This window comes from Anomaloglossus baeobatrachus, chromosome 4 (assembly GCF_048569485.1).
Source record: "Anomaloglossus baeobatrachus isolate aAnoBae1 chromosome 4, aAnoBae1.hap1, whole genome shotgun sequence".
Taxonomy (NCBI): Eukaryota; Metazoa; Chordata; class Amphibia; order Anura; family Aromobatidae; genus Anomaloglossus; species Anomaloglossus baeobatrachus.
In genome coordinates, this window is record NC_134356.1 from 386,834,527 (window position 1) to 386,852,231 (window position 17,705).

The window sequence follows — 17,705 nt, forward strand, 5'->3', positions numbered from 1 at the left end:
ACACAGCGAGGGGACTCCAACCACAGTCTCCCTCGTTGCCACTCACTGGGCCACACACACCCCACTTGACTGGCATCGGTTGAGCCCCCTTTTGAAAAAGAAAAAGATGCTTTGCATGAAGCACTCTCAAAAATACGCGTGCCTTTCCCGTCCCCTGGCTGACCCCGGGGAAGAAAAGTCCTCTGAGAGCCATGACTTGTTCATCTTGGTTCTTTTAGAAACACAGCGAGGGGACTCCAACCACAGTCTCCCTCGTTGCCACTCACTGGGCCACACACACCCCACTTGACTGGCATCGGTTGAGCCCCCTTTTGAAAAAGAAAAAGATGCTTTGCATGAAGCACTTTCAAAAATACGCGTGCCTTTCCCGTCCCCTGGCTGACCCCGGGGAAGAAAAGTCCTCTGAGAGCCATGACTTGTTCATCTTGGTTCTTTTAGAAACACAGCGAGGGGACTCCAACCACAGTCTCCCTCGTTGCCACTCACTGGGCCACACACACCCCACTTGACTGGCATCGGTTGAGCCCCCTTTTGAAAAAGAAAAAGATGCTTTGCATGAAGCACTCTCAAAAATACGCGTGCCTTTCCCGTCCCCTGGCTGACCCCGGGGAAGAAAAGTCCTCTGAGAGCCATGACTTGTTCATCTTGGTTCTTTTAGAAACACAGCGAGGGGACTCCAACCACAGTCTCCCTCGTTGCCACTCACTGGGCCACACACACCCCACTTGACTGGCATCGGTTGAGCCCCCTTTTGAAAAAGAAAAAGATGCTTTGCATGAAGCACTCTCAAAAATACGCGTGCCTTTCCCGTCCTCTGGCTGACCCCGGGGAAGAAAAGTCCTCTGAGAGCCATGACTTGTTCATCTTGGTTCTTTTAGAAACACAGCGAGGGGACTCCAACCACAGTCTCCCTCGTTGCCACTCACTGGGCCACACACACCCCACTTGACTGGCATCGGTTGAGCCCCCTTTTGAAAAAGAAAAAGATGCTTTGCATGAAGCACTCTCAAAAATACGCGTGCCTTTCCCGTCCCCTGGCTGACCCCGGGGAAGAAAAGTCCTCTGAGAGCCATGACTTGTTCATCTTGGTTCTTTTAGAAACACAGCGAGGGGACTCCAACCACAGTCTCCCTCGTTGCCACTCACTGGGCCACACACACCCCACTTGACTGGCATCGGTTGAGCCCCCTTTTGAAAAAGAAAAAGATGCTTTGCATGAAGCACTCTCAAAAATACGCGTGCCTTTCCCGTCCCCTGGCTGACCCCGGGGAAGAAAAGTCCTCTGAGAGCCATGACTTGTTCATCTTGGTTCTTTTAGAAACACAGCGAGGGGACTCCAACCACAGTCTCCCTCGTTGCCACTCACTGGGCCACACACACCCCACTTGACTGGCATCGGTTGAGCCCCCTTTTGAAAAAGAAAAAGATGCTTTGCATGAAGCACTCTCAAAAATACGCGTGCCTTTCCCGTCCCCTGGCTGACCCCGGGGAAGAAAAGTCCTCTGAGAGCCATGACTTGTTCATCTTGGTTCTTTTAGAAACACAGCGAGGGGACTCAAACCACAGTCTCCCTCGTTGCCACTCACTGGGCCACACACACCCCACTTGACTGGCATCGGTTGAGCCCCCTTTTGAAAAAGAAAAAGATGCTTTGCATGAAGCACTCTCAAAAATACGCGTGCCTTTCCCGTCCCCTGGCTGACCCCGGGGAAGAAAAGTCCTCTGAGAGCCATGACATGTTCATCTTGGTTCTTTTAGAAACACAGCGAGGGGACTCCAACCACAGTCTCCCTCGTTGCCACTCACTGGGCCACACACACCCCACTTGACTGGCATCGGTTGAGCCCCCTTTTGAAAAAGAAAAAGATGCTTTGCATGAAGCACTCTCAAAAATACGCGTGCCTTTCCCGTCCCCTGGCTGACCCCGGGGAAGAAAAGTCATCTGAGAGCCATGACTTGTTCATCTTGGTTCTTTTAGAAACACAGCGAGGGGACTCCAACCACAGTCTCCCTCGTTGCCACTCACTGGGCCACACACACCCCACTTGACTGGCATCGGTTGAGCCCCCTTTTGAAAAAGAAAAAGATGCTTTGCATGAAGCACTCTCAAAAATACGCGTGCCTTTCCCGTCCCCTGGCTGACCCCGGGGAAGAAAAGTCCTCTGAGAGCCATGACTTGTTCATCTTGGTTCTTTTAGAAACACAGCGAGGGGACTCCAACCACAGTCTCCCTCGTTGCCACTCACTGGGCCACACACACCCCACTTGACTGGCATCGGTTGAGCCCCCTTTTGAAAAAGAAAAAGATGCTTTGCATGAAGCACTCTCAAAAATACGCGTGCCTTTCCCGTCCCCTGGCTGACCCCGGGGAAGAAAAGTCCTCTGAGAGCCATGACTTGTTCATCTTGGTTCTTTTAGAAACACAGCGAGGGGACTCCAACCACAGTCTCCCTCGTTGCCACTCACTGGGCCACACACACCCCACTTGACTGGCATCGGTTGAGCCCCCTTTTGAAAAAGAAAAAGATGCTTTGCATGAAGCACTCTCAAAAATACGCGTGCCTTTCCCGTCCCCTGGCTGACCCCGGGGAAGAAAAGTCCTCTGAGAGCCATGACTTGTTCATCTTGGTTCTTTTAGAAACACAGCGAGGGGACTCCAACCACAGTCTCCCTCGTTGCCACTCACTGGGCCACACACACCCCACTTGACTGGCATCGGTTGAGCCCCCTTTTGAAAAAGAAAAAGATGCTTTGCATGAAGCACTCTCAAAAATACGCGTGCCTTTCCCGTCCCCTGGCTGACCCCGGGGAAGAAAAGTCCTCTGAGAGCCATGACTTGTTCATCTTGGTTCTTTTAGAAACACAGCGAGGGGACTCCAACCACAGTCTCCCTCGTTGCCACTCACTGGGCCACACACACCCCACTTGACTGGCATCGGTTGAGCCCCCTTTTGAAAAAGAAAAAGATGCTTTGCATGAAGCACTCTCAAAAATACGCGTGCCTTTCCCGTCCCCTGGCTGACCCCGGGGAAGAAAAGTCCTCTGAGAGCCATGACTTGTTCATCTTGGTTCTTTTAGAAACACAGCGAGGGGACTCCAACCACAGTCTCCCTCGTTGCCACTCACTGGGCCACACACACCCCACTTTACTGGCATCGGTTGAGCCCCCTTTTGAAAAAGAAAAAGATGCTTTGCATGAAGCACTCTCAAAAATACGCGTGCCTTTCCCGTCCCCTGGCTGACCCCGGGGAAGAAAAGTCCTCTGAGAGCCATGACTTGTTCATCTTGGTTCTTTTAGAAACACAGCGAGGGGACTCCAACCACAGTCTCCCTCGTTGCCACTCACTGGGCCACACACACCCCACTTGACTGGCATCGGTTGAGCCCCCTTTTGAAAAAGAAAAAGATGCTTTGCATGAAGCACTCTCAAAAATACGCGTGCCTTTCCCGTCCCCTGGCTGACCCCGGGGAAGAAAAGTCCTCTGAGAGCCATGACTTGTTCATCTTGGTTCTTTTAGAAACACAGCGAGGGGACTCCAACCACAGTCTCCCTCGTTGCCACTCACTGGGCCACACACACCCCACTTGACTGGCATCGGTTGAGCCCCCTTTTGAAAAAGAAAAAGATGCTTTGCATGAAGCACTCTCAAAAATACGCGTGCCTTTCCCGTCCCCTGGCTGACCCCGGGGAAGAAAAGTCCTCTGAGAGCCATGACTTGTTCATCTTGGTTCTTTTAGAAACACAGCGAGGGGACTCCAACCACAGTCTCCCTCGTTGCCACTCACTGGGCCACACACACCCCACTTGACTGGCATCGGTTGAGCCCCCTTTTGAAAAAGAAAAAGATGCTTTGCATGAAGCACTCTCAAAAATACGCGTGCCTTTCCCGTCCCCTGGCTGACCCCGGGGAAGAAAAGTCCTCTGAGAGCCATGACTTGTTCATCTTGGTTCTTTTAGAAACACAGCGAGGGGACTCCAACCACAGTCTCCCTCGTTGCCACTCACTGGGCCACACACACCCCACTTGACTGGCATCGGTTGAGCCCCCTTTTGAAAAAGAAAAAGATGCTTTGCATGAAGCACTCTCAAAAATACGCGTGCCTTTCCCGTCCCCTGGCTGACCCCGGGGTAAAAAAGTCCTCTGAGAGCCATGACTTGTTCATCTTGGTTCTTTTAGAAACACAGCGAGGGGACTCCAACCACAGTCTCCCTCGTTGCCACTCACTGGGCCACACACACCCCACTTGACTGGCATCGGTTGAGCCCCCTTTTGAAAAAGAAAAAGATGCTTTGCATGAAGCACTCTCAAAAATACGCGTGCCTTTCCCGTCCCCTGGCTGACCCCAGGGAAGAAAAGTCCTCTGAGAGCCATGTCCACATTGTCAGTGGACAGACACGTGTGCTTATCTGCCAGCAGACCCACAGCAGCACTGAAGACAGGTTCAGAGAGAACGCTGGCTGCAGGACACGACAAGATCCCCAAGACGTACGTGGCGAGCTCAGGCAATTTATCAAGATTGGAAGCCAAGAATGAGCAGGGCTCAAGTTGCACAATAATGGCATGTTTCCTTGCATATACTCATATATCTGTGTGTCCTCCTCTTTTTCCTTGTCCAGCTCTTTTGTTTTCGCATGAGTATATGTCCTTGTCACTTTCCCATGTGTTGTGAGTTGTTTGTGACCTTTTGGACACCTTTGAGGGTGTTTTCTAGGTGTTTTTCTGTGTTTGTGATTGCCTGCCATTGTTTCCTATGCAGTTCGAGTTCGATTCGTCGAACGTTCGACGAACCGAACTCGAACGGGAGGTCCGTTCGGCGAACCAACATCGAGCCGAACCGCGACCGGTTCGCTCATCTCTACTGTTCAGTCACACTATAGCCTGGGAATCAAAGGTCTGCTCCCAAGCTACAGTGAGTACAGACCAGGAAATGGTCTGCAGTGATGCCCAGAACCTTTGTGACTCAGATTCAGGCTGTGAGGACCAAGTTTATGAGCATAATGTTGACCCTTTGTTACAAACTGTAACACCTGTGGTTATAGACAATGAGGAACATACTGATGACGATGAGACGCAGATACCAGATTGGGATGACAACTTAAATATTCGGTCAGGGCAAGAAGAGGCTCGGTCTGAGGGGGAGGGGAGTGCAAACACAACAATTGATGAGGAAGTTCTAGATCCCACCTACTGTCAACCCACAGTCAGGCACTCGAGGAGGTCAACAGAGGTGGTGGAGGAGGATGCAACCGACGACGAAGTTACCTTGCGCCTTCCTGGACAGAGTCGGAGCACTGGTAGCACGTCTACAACTGCATCATCAGCCACCACTCTGCCTCTGAGCACTAGTCGGGGGGGCTCAGCAGGTCGCATGCCCTCTAAGCCTTGCCTAGCCTGGTCCTTTTTTGATATAGAAAAAGATCGCCCAAATTATGTGATGTGTAAAATTTGTCGTGATTCTGTTAGTAGAGGTCAAAACCTCAGCAGTTTGACAACTTCTTCCATGAATCGTCACATGAATAAATATCATATGTCCCAGTGGGAAGCTCACCGTGCTGCAATGCAGCCTAGCGGAGCGAACCATCCATGGCCTGCCCCTTCCAGTGCATCCGCGCGCTCTTCATCTTCTAGTACTGTGGGGACAGCTGTCACACCTGGTTTTCCACGCACAACTTCCACCACTTTAACCGCAACAGGCAGTTTGCTTGGTAGGTCGTCAGTTGGTTTGGAAGGGGAAACAAGTGCGTGTGTACAGCTCTCTCAGACATCGATAGCACCAACATTGGATAAAGGCAACATTATGTCTCTGACTGCACTTTCCTCACAAACCTGCATTTTTCCAGGGACACCCTTCTCAACACCATCTACACACAGCAGCCAGATCTCTGTCCCTCAGATGTGGAAAAAAAAAAGGCCATTTCCTGCGACCCATGACAAAGCTTAGAGGTTGACTTTATCCCTCTGTAAGCTCTTGGCTACCGAAATGCTGCCTTTCCGCCTGGGGGACACACAGGATTTTAGAGACCTTATGTCTGTCGCTGTGCCCCAGTACTAGATGCCCAGTCGCCACTACTTCTCTAAGAAAGGTGTGCCCAAGCTACACCAGCATGTCGCACACAACATCACCGCTTCCTTGAGAAACTCTGTGTGTGAACAGGTGCATTTTACCACCGATACTTGGACCAGTAAGCATGGACAGGGGCGTTACATGTCGCTGACTGGGCACTGGGTAACTATGGTGATAGATGGTGAAGGGTCTGCTGCACAAGTCTTACCATCCCCACGACTTGTGTGTCAATCCTCTGTCTGTCCAAGTTACGCCACTGCTTCTGCCTCCTCCACCTCATCTGTGTCCTCCACCTCCGCCCCAAGCCTGCCTAGTCAGGCCACCAGCGTTCTCACTGCGCAGAAGGAATCACGCACCCCTCATTACTATGCTGGCAGCAGAGCGCAACATCATCAGGTGGTCTTTAGCTTGACATGTCTTGGGAATAAGAGTCACACAGCTGAGGAGTTGTGGTCAGCTCTGCGGTCCGAGTTTAATAAATGGTTGTCTCCACTCAACCTGCAGCCTGGTAAGGCCGTGTGCGACAATGCTGCAAACCTGGGTGCGGCCCTTCGCCTGGGCAGGGTGACACACGTACCTTGTATGGCTCACGTGTTGAACCTTGTTGTCCAGCAATTTTTAACACACTATCCCGGCCCAGATGGCCTTCTGACCAGGGCACGAAAACTGTCTGCTCACTTCCGCCGTTCAAGCGCCGCAGCTGAGCGACTTGCATCGCTCCAGAAGTCTTTCGGCCTGCCGGTTCATCGCTTGAAATGCGATGTGGCGACACGCTGGAATTCGACTCTCCACATGTTACAGCGACTGTGGCAGCACTGCCGAGCCCGTGTGCAATACGTCATGACGTATAGCCTGGGCCAACGAGATGCAGAGGTGGGGCAGATCACCCTGATGGAGTGGTCTCAGATCAAGGACCTATGCACCCTTCTGCACAGTTTCGACATGGCGATGAATATGTTTAGCGCTGACAATGCCATTATCAGCATGACAATTCCAGTCATTTACATGCTGGAGCACACGCTAAACACTATTCGGAGTCAGGGGGTGGGACAACAGGAAGGGGAGGAACTACAGGAGGATTCATATGCGCAAGACATAACAACATCTCCAAGGTCCAGACGTTCATCATCACCAACGTGTCAGGCATGGGACCAGGGCCGGCTCCAGGTTTTTGTGGGCCCCGGGCGGAAGAGTCCCAGTGGGCCCCATCCACACACAGACACCGATACGAACATGTACATATACATATTTAAAGACAAACTCACAAAAATACATATAAACAGACAAATCTATACAGTCATATACACTTACAGACAGACACACACACACACACACAAGTCTGCTGCATACAGACAGACACACACACACACAAGTCTGCTACATACAGACACACACACACAAGTCTGCTGCATACAGACAGACACACACACACACACACAAGTCTGCTACATACAGACACACACACAACTCTGCTACATACAGACAAACACACACACACAACTCTGCTACATACAGACAAACACACACACACAACTCTGCTACATACAGACAAACACACACACACACACAACTCTGCTACATACAGACACACACAACTCTGCTACATACAGACAAACGCATACAACTCTGCTACATTCAGACAAATGCACACAACTCTGCTACATTCAGACAAATGCACACAACTCTGCTACATTCAGACAAACGCACACAACTCTGCTACATTCAGACAAACGCACACAACTCTGCTACATACAGACAAACGCACACAACTCTGCTACATACAGACAAACGCACACAACTCTGCTACATACAGACAAACGCACACAACTCTGCTACATACAGACAAACACACACAACTCTGCTACATACAGACAAACACACACAACTCTGCTACATACAGACAAACACACACAACTCTGCTACATACAGACAAACACACACAACTCTGCTACATACAGACGAACACATACAACTCTGCTACATACAGACAAACACATACAACTCTGCTACATACAGACAAACACATACAACTCTGCTACATACAGACAAACACATACAACTCTGCTACATACAGACAAACACATACAACTCTGCTACATACAGACAAACACATACAACTCTGCTACATTCAGACAAACACATACAACTCTGCTACATTCAGACAAACACACACAACTCTGCTACATACAGACAAACACACACAACTCTGCTACATACAGACAAACACACACAACTCTGCTACATACAGACAAACACATACAACTCTGCTACATACAGACAAACACATACAACTCTGCTACATTCAGACAAACACATACAACTCTGCTACATTCAGACAAACACATACAACTCTGCTACATTCAGACAAACACATACAACTCTGCTACATTCAGACAAACACATACAACTCTGCTACATTCAGACAAACACATACAACTCTGCTACATACAGACAAACACATACAACTCTGCTACATACAGACAAACACATACAACTCTGCTACATACAGACAAACACATACAACTCTGCTACATACAAACACATACAACTCTGCTACATACAGACAAACACATACAACTCTGCTACATTCAGACAAACACATACAACTCTGCTACATTCAGACAAACACATACAACTCTGCTACATTCAGACAAACACATACAACTCTGCTACATACAGACAAACACATACAACTCTGCTACATACAGACAAACACATACAACTCTGCTACATACAAACACATACAACTCTGCTACATACAGACAAACACATACAACTCTGCTACATACAGATATGAAATGTCAGGTTTATTTAAAAAAAAAAAAAAGCTGGCAAACACACATAGGTACAATATAAATCAAAATAAAAGGAAAAAAAAACAATGGCAATGCACTTCTGGCCTCCAAGAGTAGCTCTTCTAACCTGGGCTTCTTGTACTCCAATGAACCGGTCCCGGACGGTTTGGACCTGCTTCCGTACTGTACTGCGTCTGCCGTGACTGAGTCGGCCGGTCGTCAGTGACAACAAGGTCCTGAACGAGGCGCTGCCGGTGTGCGTTCCACTGTGGTAGCAGGAAGTGCATCTGTGTGTGTGCTGCTGCGGTAGAGGCTAGATCGGAGTTGATTTTTTGAGGTGGGAGGAGTGATTTCATGAAATCATGATGTCACCGGAAAAGGCGGGGCCTCCTCAGTGCCGTGCAGATCTGTGGGCGGGAAGCGGCAGTGCTTGGACTCCTCAGTGCAGAGCGGAGGATCCTGACCCTGAGGTGGAGAAGAGTCAGCGTTTCCTCATTAGTTATAGCTCTGGGGTCTCAGCCTGGATGTTGGGGGCACAGAGCAGTGTCTCCTGTCTGTGTTGGGGGCTGCAGCTTGTGTATGTCTCAGGCTTCAATAAGGTAAGTGTCTTATGGGGGGTTACACGGAGCAGGGGATGATACTGTACGTTTGGGGGGGCTTGCACTGGCCAGGGTGCGACGCTGCACGTTTGGGGGGGGATGGCACTGGCCGGGGGGCGACGCTGCACGTTTGGGGTGGCTCACACTGGCCGGGGGGCGACGCTGCACGTTTGGGGGATGGCACTGGCCGGGTTGGTGACGCTGCACGTTTGGGGGGGCTCGCACTGGCCGGGGGGCGATGCTGCACGTTTGGGGGGGCTCGCACTGGCCGGGGGGCGATGCTGCACGTTTGGGGGGGCTCGCACTGGCCGCGGTGCGACGCTGCACGTTTGGGGGGGATCGCACTGGCTGCGGTGCGACGCTGCACGTTTGGGGGGGCTCGCACTGGCCGGGGGGATGACGCTGTACATTTGGGGAGGCTCGCACTGGCCGGGGGGATGATGCTGCACGTTTGGGGGGGCTCGCACTGGCCGGGGGGCGACGCTGCACGTTTGGGGGGGGCTCGCACTGGCCGGGGGGCGATGCTGCACGTTTGGGGGGATGGCACTGGCCGGGTTGGTGATGCTGCACGTTTGGGGGGGCTCGCACTGGCCGGGGGGCGACGCTGCACGTTTGGGGGGGCTCGCACTGGCCGGGGGGCGACGCTGCACGTTTGGGGGGATGGCACTGGCCGGGTTGGTGACGCTGCACGTTTGGGGGGGCTCGGACTGGCCGGGGGCGATGCTGCACGTTTGGGGGGGGGATCGCAGGGGACGAAGCTGCAGGTTTTGGGGGGGTTCGCACTGAGCACGGGACGACGCTGAATGTTTGGGGGCTCGCACTGGGCAGGGGGTGACGCTGCACGTTTGGGGGGGCTCGTACTGGGCAGGGGGCGATGCTGCACGTTTGGGGGGGATCGCACTGGGCAGGGGGCGACGCTGCACGTTTTGGGGGGGATCGCACTGGGCAGGGGGCGACGCTGCACGTTTTGGGGGGGATCGCACTGGGCAGGGGGTGACGCTGCACGTTTGGGGGGCTCGCAGTGGCCAGGGGGTGACGCTGCATGTTTGGGGGGCTCGCAGTGGCTAGGGGGTGACGCTGCATGTTTGGGGGAATCGCAGTGGCCAGGGGGTGACGCTGCATGTTTAAGGGGGGGGGCTCGCGGAGGGCGACGCTGCACGTTTGGGGGGTTCTCGCTGGGCAGTGGTGCGTGTTGTTGTGGGCTCTCGCGGGGCAGTTCTGCTTGTTGTTGTGGGCTCTCGCGGGGCAGTTCTGCTTGTTGTTGTGGGCTCTCGCGGGGCAGTTCTGCTTGTTGTTGTGGGCTCTCGCGGGGCAGTTCTGCTTGTTGTTGTGGGCTCTCGCGGGGCAGTTCTGCTTGTTGTTGTGGGCTCTCGCGGGGCAGTTCTGCTTGTTGTTGTGGGCTCTCGCGGGGCAGTTCTGCTTGTTGTTGTGGGCTCTCGCGGGGCAGTTCTGCTTGTTGTTGTGGGCTCTCGCGGGGCAGTTCTGCTTGTTGTTGTGGGCTCTCGCGGGGCAGTTCTGCTTGTTGTTGTGGGCTCTCGCGGGGCAGTTCTGCTTGTTGTTGTGGGCTCTCGCGGGGCAGTGGTGCTTGTTGTTGTGGGCTCTCGCGGGGCAGTGGTGCTTGTTGTTGTGGGCTCTCGCGGGGCAGTGGTGCTTGTTGTTGTGGGCTCTCGCGGGGCAGTGGTGCGTGTTGTTGTGCGCTCTCGCGGGGCAGTGGTGCGTGTTGTTGTGCGCTCTCGCGGGGCAGTTGTGCGCTCTCGCGGGGCAGTGGTGCGTGTTGTGGGGGCTCTCGCGGGGCAGTGGTGCGTGTTGTGGGGGCTCTCGCGGGGCAGTGGTGCGTGTTGTGGGGGCTCTCGCGGGGCAGTGGTGCGTGTTGTGGGGGCTCTCGCGGGGCAGTGGTGCGTGTTGTGGGGGCTCTCGCGGGGCAGTGGTGCGTGTTGTGGGGGCTCTCGCGGGGCAGTGGTGCGTGTTGTGGGGGCTCTCGCGGGGCCTCTCTCCCTGCGAGCCCCCCCCCCGACGTGCAGCCTCTCTCTCCCTGCGAGCCCCCCCCCCGACGTGCAGCCTGTCTCTCCCTGCGAGCCACCCCCCCGACGTGCAGCCTCTCTCTCCCTGCGAGCCACCCCCCCGACGTGCAGCCTCTCTCTCCCTGCGAGCCCCCCCCCCCCGACGTGCAGCCTCTCTCTCCCTGCGAGCCCCCCCCCCCCCCCCGACGTGCAGCCTCTCTCTCCCTGCGAGCCCCCCCCCCCGACGTGCAGCCTCTCTCCCTGCGAGCCCCCCCCCCCCGACGTGCAGCCTCTCTTGGGGGCGCACTGGGCAGGGGGTGACGCTGCACGTTTGGTGGGGGCAAAGGGGGGCCCTGTGTGTGTGTGGGCCCTGTGTGTGTGTGGGCCCTGTGTGTGTGGGCCCTGTGTGTGTGGGCCCTGTGTGTGTGGGGCCGTGTGTGTGGGGCCGTGTGTGTGGGGCCGTGTGTGTGGGGCCGTGTGTGTGGGGGCCGTGTGTGTGGGGCCGTGTGTGTGGGGCCGTGTGTGTGGGGCCGTGTGTGTGGGGCCGTGTGTGTGGGGCCGTGTGTGTGGGGCCGTGTGTGTGGGGCCGTGTGTGTGGGGCCGTGTGTGTGGGGCCGTGTGTGTGGGGCCGTGTGTGTGGGGCCGTGTGTGTGGGGCCGTGTGTGTGTGTGTGGGGCCGCGCGTGTGTGTGTGTGGGGCCGCGCGTGTGTGTGTGTGGGGCCGCGCGTGTGTGTGTGTGGGGCCGCGCGTGTGTGTGTGTGGGGCCGCGCGTGTGTGTGTGTGGGGCCGCGCGCGTGTGTGTGTGTGGGGGGCCGCGCGTGTGTGTGTGGGGGGCCGCGCGTGTGTGTGTGGGGGGCCGCGCGTGTGTGTGTGTGGGGCCGCGCGTGTGTGGGGCCGTGTGTGTGTGGGGCCGTGTGTGTGTGGGGCCGTGTGTGTGTGGGGCCGTGTGTGTGTGGGGCCGTGTGTGTGTGGGGCCGTGTGTGTGTGGGGCCGTGTGTGTGTGGGGGCCGTGTGTGTGTGGGGCCGTGTGTGTGTGGGGCCGTGTGTGTGTGTGTGTGGGGCCGTGTGTGTGTGTGTGGGGCCGTGTGTGTGTGTGTGGGGCCGTGTGTGTGTGTGGGGCCGTGTGTGTGTGTGGGGCCGTGTGTGTGTGTGGGGCCGTGTGTGTGTGTGTGTGTGTGGGGCCGTGTGTGTGTGTGTGTGTGGGGCCGTGTGTGTGTGTGTGTGGGGCCGTGTGTGTGTGTGTGTGGGGCCGTGTGTGTGTGTGTGTGTGGGGCCGTGTGTGTGGGGCCGTGTGTGTGTGTGTGTGTGTGGGGCCGTGTGTGTGTGTGTGTGGGGCCGTGTGTGTGTGTGTGTGTGGGGCCGTGTGTGTGTGTGTGTGTGGGGCCGTGTGTGTGTGTGTGGGGCCGTGTGTGTGTGTGTGGGGCCGTGTGTGTGTGTGTGTGTGTGTGGGGCCGTGTGTGTGTGTGTGTGTGTGTGGGGCCGTGTGTGTGTGTGTGTGTGTGTGGGGCCGTGTGTGTGTGTGTGTGTGTGGGGCCGTGTGTGTGTGTGTGTGTGTGTGTGTGTGGGGCCGTGTGTGTGTGTGTGTGTGTGTGGGGGCCGTGTGTGTGTGTGTGTGTGTGGGGCCGTGTGTGTGTGTGTGTGGGGCCGTGTGTGTGTGTGTGGGGCCGTGTGTGTGTGTGTGGGGCCGTGTGTGTGTGTGTGGGGCCGTGTGTGTGTGTGTGTGTGGGGCCGTGTGTGTGTGTGTGGGGCCGTGTGTGTGTGTGTGGGGCCGTGTGTGTGTGTGTGTGTGGGGCCGTGTGTGTGTGTGTGTGTGGGGCCGTGTGTGTGTGTGTGTGTGGGGCCGTGTGTGTGTGTGTGTGGGGCCGTGTGTGTGTGTGTGTGGGGCCGTGTGTGTGTGTGTGTGGGGCCGTGTGTGTGTGTGTGTGGGGCCGTGTGTGTGTGTGTGTGGGGCCGTGTGTGTGTGTGTGGGGCCGTGTGTGTGTGTGTGTGGGGCCGTGTGTGTGTGTGTGTGGGGCCGTGTGTGTGTGTGTGTGGGGCCGTGTGTGTGTGGGGCCGTGTGTGTGTGTGTGTGGGGCCGTGTGTGTGTGTGTGTGGGGCCGTGTGTGTGTGTGTGGGGCCGTGTGTGTGTGTGTGGGGCCGTGTGTGTGTGTGGGGCCGTGTGTGTGTGTGGGGCCGTGTGTGTGTGTGGGGCCGTGTGTGTGTGTGTGTGTGTGGGGCCGTGTGTGTGTGTGTGTGTGGGGCCGTGTGTGTGTGTGTGTGGGGCCGTGTGTGTGTGTGTGTGGGGCCGTGTGTGTGTGTGTGTGTGTGGGGCCGTGTGTGTGGGGCCGTGTGTGTGTGTGTGTGTGGGGCCGTGTGTGTGTGTGTGTGGGGCCGTGTGTGTGTGTGTGTGTGGGGCCGTGTGTGTGTGTGTGTGTGGGGCCGTGTGTGTGTGTGTGGGGCCGTGTGTGTGTGTGTGGGGCCGTGTGTGTGTGTGTGTGTGTGTGGGGCCGTGTGTGTGTGTGTGTGTGTGGGGCCGTGTGTGTGTGTGTGTGTGTGTGGGGCCGTGTGTGTGTGTGTGTGTGTGTGGGGCCGTGTGTGTGTGTGTGTGTGTGGGGCCGTGTGTGTGTGTGTGTGTGTGTGTGGGGCCGTGTGTGTGTGTGTGTGTGTGTGGGGCCGTGTGTGTGTGTGTGTGTGTGGGGCCGTGTGTGTGTGTGTGTGGGGCCGTGTGTGTGTGTGTGGGGCCGTGTGTGTGTGTGTGGGGCCGTGTGTGTGTGTGTGGGGCCGTGTGTGTGTGTGTGTGTGGGGCCGTGTGTGTGTGTGTGGGGCCGTGTGTGTGTGTGTGGGGCCGTGTGTGTGTGTGTGGGGCCGTGTGTGTGTGTGTGTGTGGGGCCGTGTGTGTGTGTGTGTGTGGGGCCGTGTGTGTGTGTGTGTGTGGGGCCGTGTGTGTGTGTGTGTGGGGCCGTGTGTGTGTGTGTGTGGGGCCGTGTGTGTGTGTGTGTGGGGCCGTGTGTGTGTGTGTGTGGGGCCGTGTGTGTGTGTGTGTGGGGCCGTGTGTGTGTGTGTGGGGCCGTGTGTGTGTGTGTGTGGGGCCGTGTGTGTGTGTGTGTGGGGCCGTGTGTGTGTGTGTGTGGGGCCGTGTGTGTGTGGGGCCGTGTGTGTGTGTGTGTGGGGCCGTGTGTGTGTGTGTGTGGGGCCGTGTGTGTGTGTGTGTGGGGCCGTGTGTGTGTGGGGCCGTGTGTGTGTGTGTGTGGGGCCGTGTGTGTGTGTGTGTGGGGCCGTGTGTGTGTGTGTGGGGCCGTGTGTGTGGTGTGTGTGTGTGTGGGGGCCGTGTGTGTGTGTGTGGGGCCGTGTGTGTGTGTGTGGGGGCCGTGTGTGTGTGTGTGGGGCCGTGTGTGTGTGTGTGGGGCTGTGTGTGTGTGTGTGGGGCTGTGTGTGTGTGTGTGGGGCTGTGTGGGGCCGTGTGTGTGTGTGTGTGTGGGGCCGTGTGTGTGTGTGTGGGGCCGTGTGTGTGTGTGTGGGGCCGTGTGTGTGTGTGTGGGGGCCGTGTGTGTGTGTGTGGGGCCGTGTGTGTGTGTGTGGGGCCGTGTGTGTGGGGCCGTGTGTGTGGGGCCGTGTGTGTGTGGGGCCGTGTGTGTGTGTGTGTGGGGCCGTGTGTGTGTGTGTGTGGGGCCGTGTGTGTGTGTGTGGGGCCGTGTGTGTGTGTGTGTGGGGCCGTGTGTGTGTGTGTGTGGGGCCGTGTGTGTGTGTGTGTGTGGGGCCGTGTGTGTGTGTGTGTGGGGCCGTGTGTGTGTGTGTGTGTGTGTGTGTGTGTGGGGCCGTGTGTGTGTGGGGCCGTGTGTGTGTGTGTGTGGGGCCGTGTGTGTGTGTGTGTGGGGCCGTGTGTGTGTGTGTGTGTGGGGCCGTGTGTGTGTGTGTGTGGGGCCGTGTGTGTGTGTGTGTGGGGCCGTGTGTGTGTGTGTGTGGGGCCGTGTGTGTGTGTGTGTGTGTGGGGCCGTGTGTGTGTGTGTGTGTGTGTGGGGCCGTGTGTGTGGCCGTGTGTGTGTGTGTGGGGCCGTGTGTGTGTGTGTGTGTGTGGGGCCGTGTGTGTGTGTGTGTGGGGCCGTGTGTGTGTGTGTGTGGGGCCGTGTGTGTGTGTGTGTGGGGCCGTGTGTGTGTGTGTGTGGGGCCGTGTGTGTGTGTGTGGGGCCGTGTGTGTGTGTGTGGGGCCGTGTGTGTGTGTGTGGGGCCGTGTGTGTGTGTGTGGGGCCGTGTGTGTGTGTGTGTGGGGCCGTGTGTGTGTGTGTGGGGCCGTGTGTGTGTGTGTGGGGCCGTGTGTGTGTGTGTGGGGCCGTGTGTGTGTGTGTGGGGCCGTGTGTGTGTGTGTGGGGCCGTGTGTGTGTGTGTGGGGCCGTGTGTGTGTGTGTGTGTGGGGCCGTGTGTGTGTGTGTGTGTGGGGCCGTGTGTGTGTGTGTGGGGCTGTGTGTGGGGCCGTGTGTGTGTGTGTGTGTGGGGCCGTGTGTGTGTGTGTGTGGGGCCGTGTGTGTGTGTGTGGGGCCGTGTGTGGGGCCGTGTGTGTGTGTGTGTGGGGGCAGTGTGTGTGTGTGTGTGTGTGTGTGTGTGTGTGTGGGGCCGTGTGTGTGTGTGTGTGTGTGTGTGGGGCCGTGTGTGTGTGTGTGTGGCCGTGTGTGTGTGTGTGGGGCCGTGTGTGTGGGGCCGTGTGTGTGTGGGGCCGTGTGTGTGTGTGTGGGGCCGTGTGTGTGGGGCCGTGTGTGTGGGGCCGTGTGTGTGGGGCCGTGTGTGTGTGTGTGGGGCCGTGTGTGTGTGTGTGGGGCCGTGTGTGTGTGTGTGTGGGGCCGTGTGTGTGTGTGTGTGGGGCCGTGTGTGTGTGTGTGTGGGGCCGTGTGTGTGTGTGTGTGGGGCCGTGTGTGTGTGTGTGTGGGGCCGTGTGTGTGTGTGTGTGTGGGGCCGTGTGTGTGTGTGTGGGGCCGTGTGTGTGTGTGTGGGGCCGTGTGTGTGTGTGTGTGTGGGGCCGTGTGTGTGTGTGTGGGGCCGTGTGTGTGTGTGTGTGTGGGGCCGTGTGTGTGTGTGTGTGTGTGTGTGGGGCCGTGTGTGTGTGTGTGTGTGTGGGGCCGTGTGTGTGTGTGTGTGTGTGTGTGGGGCTGTGTGTGTGTGGGGCTGTGTGTGTGGGGGCTGTGTGTGTGTGTGTGTGTGTGTGGGGCGTGTGTGTGTGTGGGGCCGTGTGTGTGTGTGTGGGGCCGTGTGTGTGTGTGTGGGGCCGTGTGTGTGGGGCCGTGTGTGTGTGTGTGTGTGTGTGTGTGGGGCCGTGTGTGTGTGTGTGTGTGGGGCCGTGTGTGTGTGTGTGTGTGTGGGGCCGTGTGTGTGTGTGTGTGGGGCCGTGTGTGTGTGTGTGTGTGTGTGTGTGTGTGGCCGTGTGTGTGTGTGTGTGTGTGTGTGGCCGTGTGTGTGTGTGTGTGTGTGGGGCAGTGTGTGTGTGTGTGTGTGGGGGGCAGTGTGTGTGTGGTGTGTGTGTGGGGGGCAGTGTGTGTGTGTGTGTGTGTGTGGGGCCGTGTGTGTGTGTGTGCGTGTGTGTGTGTGTGGGGCCGTGTGTGTGTGTGTGTGTGTGTGTGGGGCCGTGTGTGTGTGTGTGGGGCCGTGTGTGTGGGGCCGTGTGTGTGTGTGTGTGTGTGTGTGTGGGGCCGTGTGTGTGTGTGTGTGTGTGTGTGTGTGGGGCCGTGTGTGTGTGTGTGTGTGTGTGTGTGGGGCCGTGTGTGTGTGTGTGTGTGTGGGGCCGTGTGTGTGTGTGTGTGTGGGGCCGTGTGTGTGGGGCCGTGTGTGTGGGGCCGTGTGTGTGTGGGGCCGTGTGTGTGTGTGTGGGGCCGTGTGTGTGTGGGGCCGTGTGTGTGTGTGTGGGGCCGTGTGTGTGTGTGTGGGGCCGTGTGTGTGTGTGTGTGTGTGTGTGGGGCCGTGTGTGTGGGGCTGTGTGTGTGTGTGGGGCCGTGTGTGTGTGTGTGTGGGGCCGTGTGTGTGGGGGCTGTGTGTGTGTGGGGCCGTGTGTGTGTGTGTGTGTGTGTGTGGGGCTGTGTGTGTGTGTGGGGCCGTGTGTGTGTGTGTGTGTGTGTGTGGGGCCGTGTGTGTGTGTGTGGGGCCGTGTGTGTGTGGGGCCGTGTGTGTGTGTGTGGGGCCGTGTGTGTGTGTGTGTGTGGGGCCGTGTGTGTGTGTGTGTGTGTGTGGGGCCGTGTGTGTGGGGCTGTGTGTGTGTGTGGGGCCGTGTGTGTGTGTGGGGCCGT

General features: G+C 57.2%; 2 long non-coding RNA genes across 2 annotated transcripts in view; one reads left to right on the forward strand and one right to left on the reverse strand.

Moving 5' to 3' along the window:
• The window catches only part of LOC142303661 (uncharacterized), a 152,878-nt gene extending 143,674 nt beyond the window's left edge, over positions 1-9,204 (reverse strand). Inside the window, exon 1 of the long non-coding RNA XR_012753047.1 lies at positions 8,989-9,204. This is a non-coding gene — a long non-coding RNA (uncharacterized LOC142303661). The remainder of the gene's footprint in view (positions 1-8,988) is intronic.
• LOC142303660 (uncharacterized) overlaps positions 9,157-17,705 on the forward strand; it is a 14,089-nt gene continuing 5,540 nt past the window's right edge. Inside the window, exon 1 of the long non-coding RNA XR_012753046.1 lies at positions 9,157-9,460. This is a non-coding gene — a long non-coding RNA (uncharacterized LOC142303660). The remainder of the gene's footprint in view (positions 9,461-17,705) is intronic.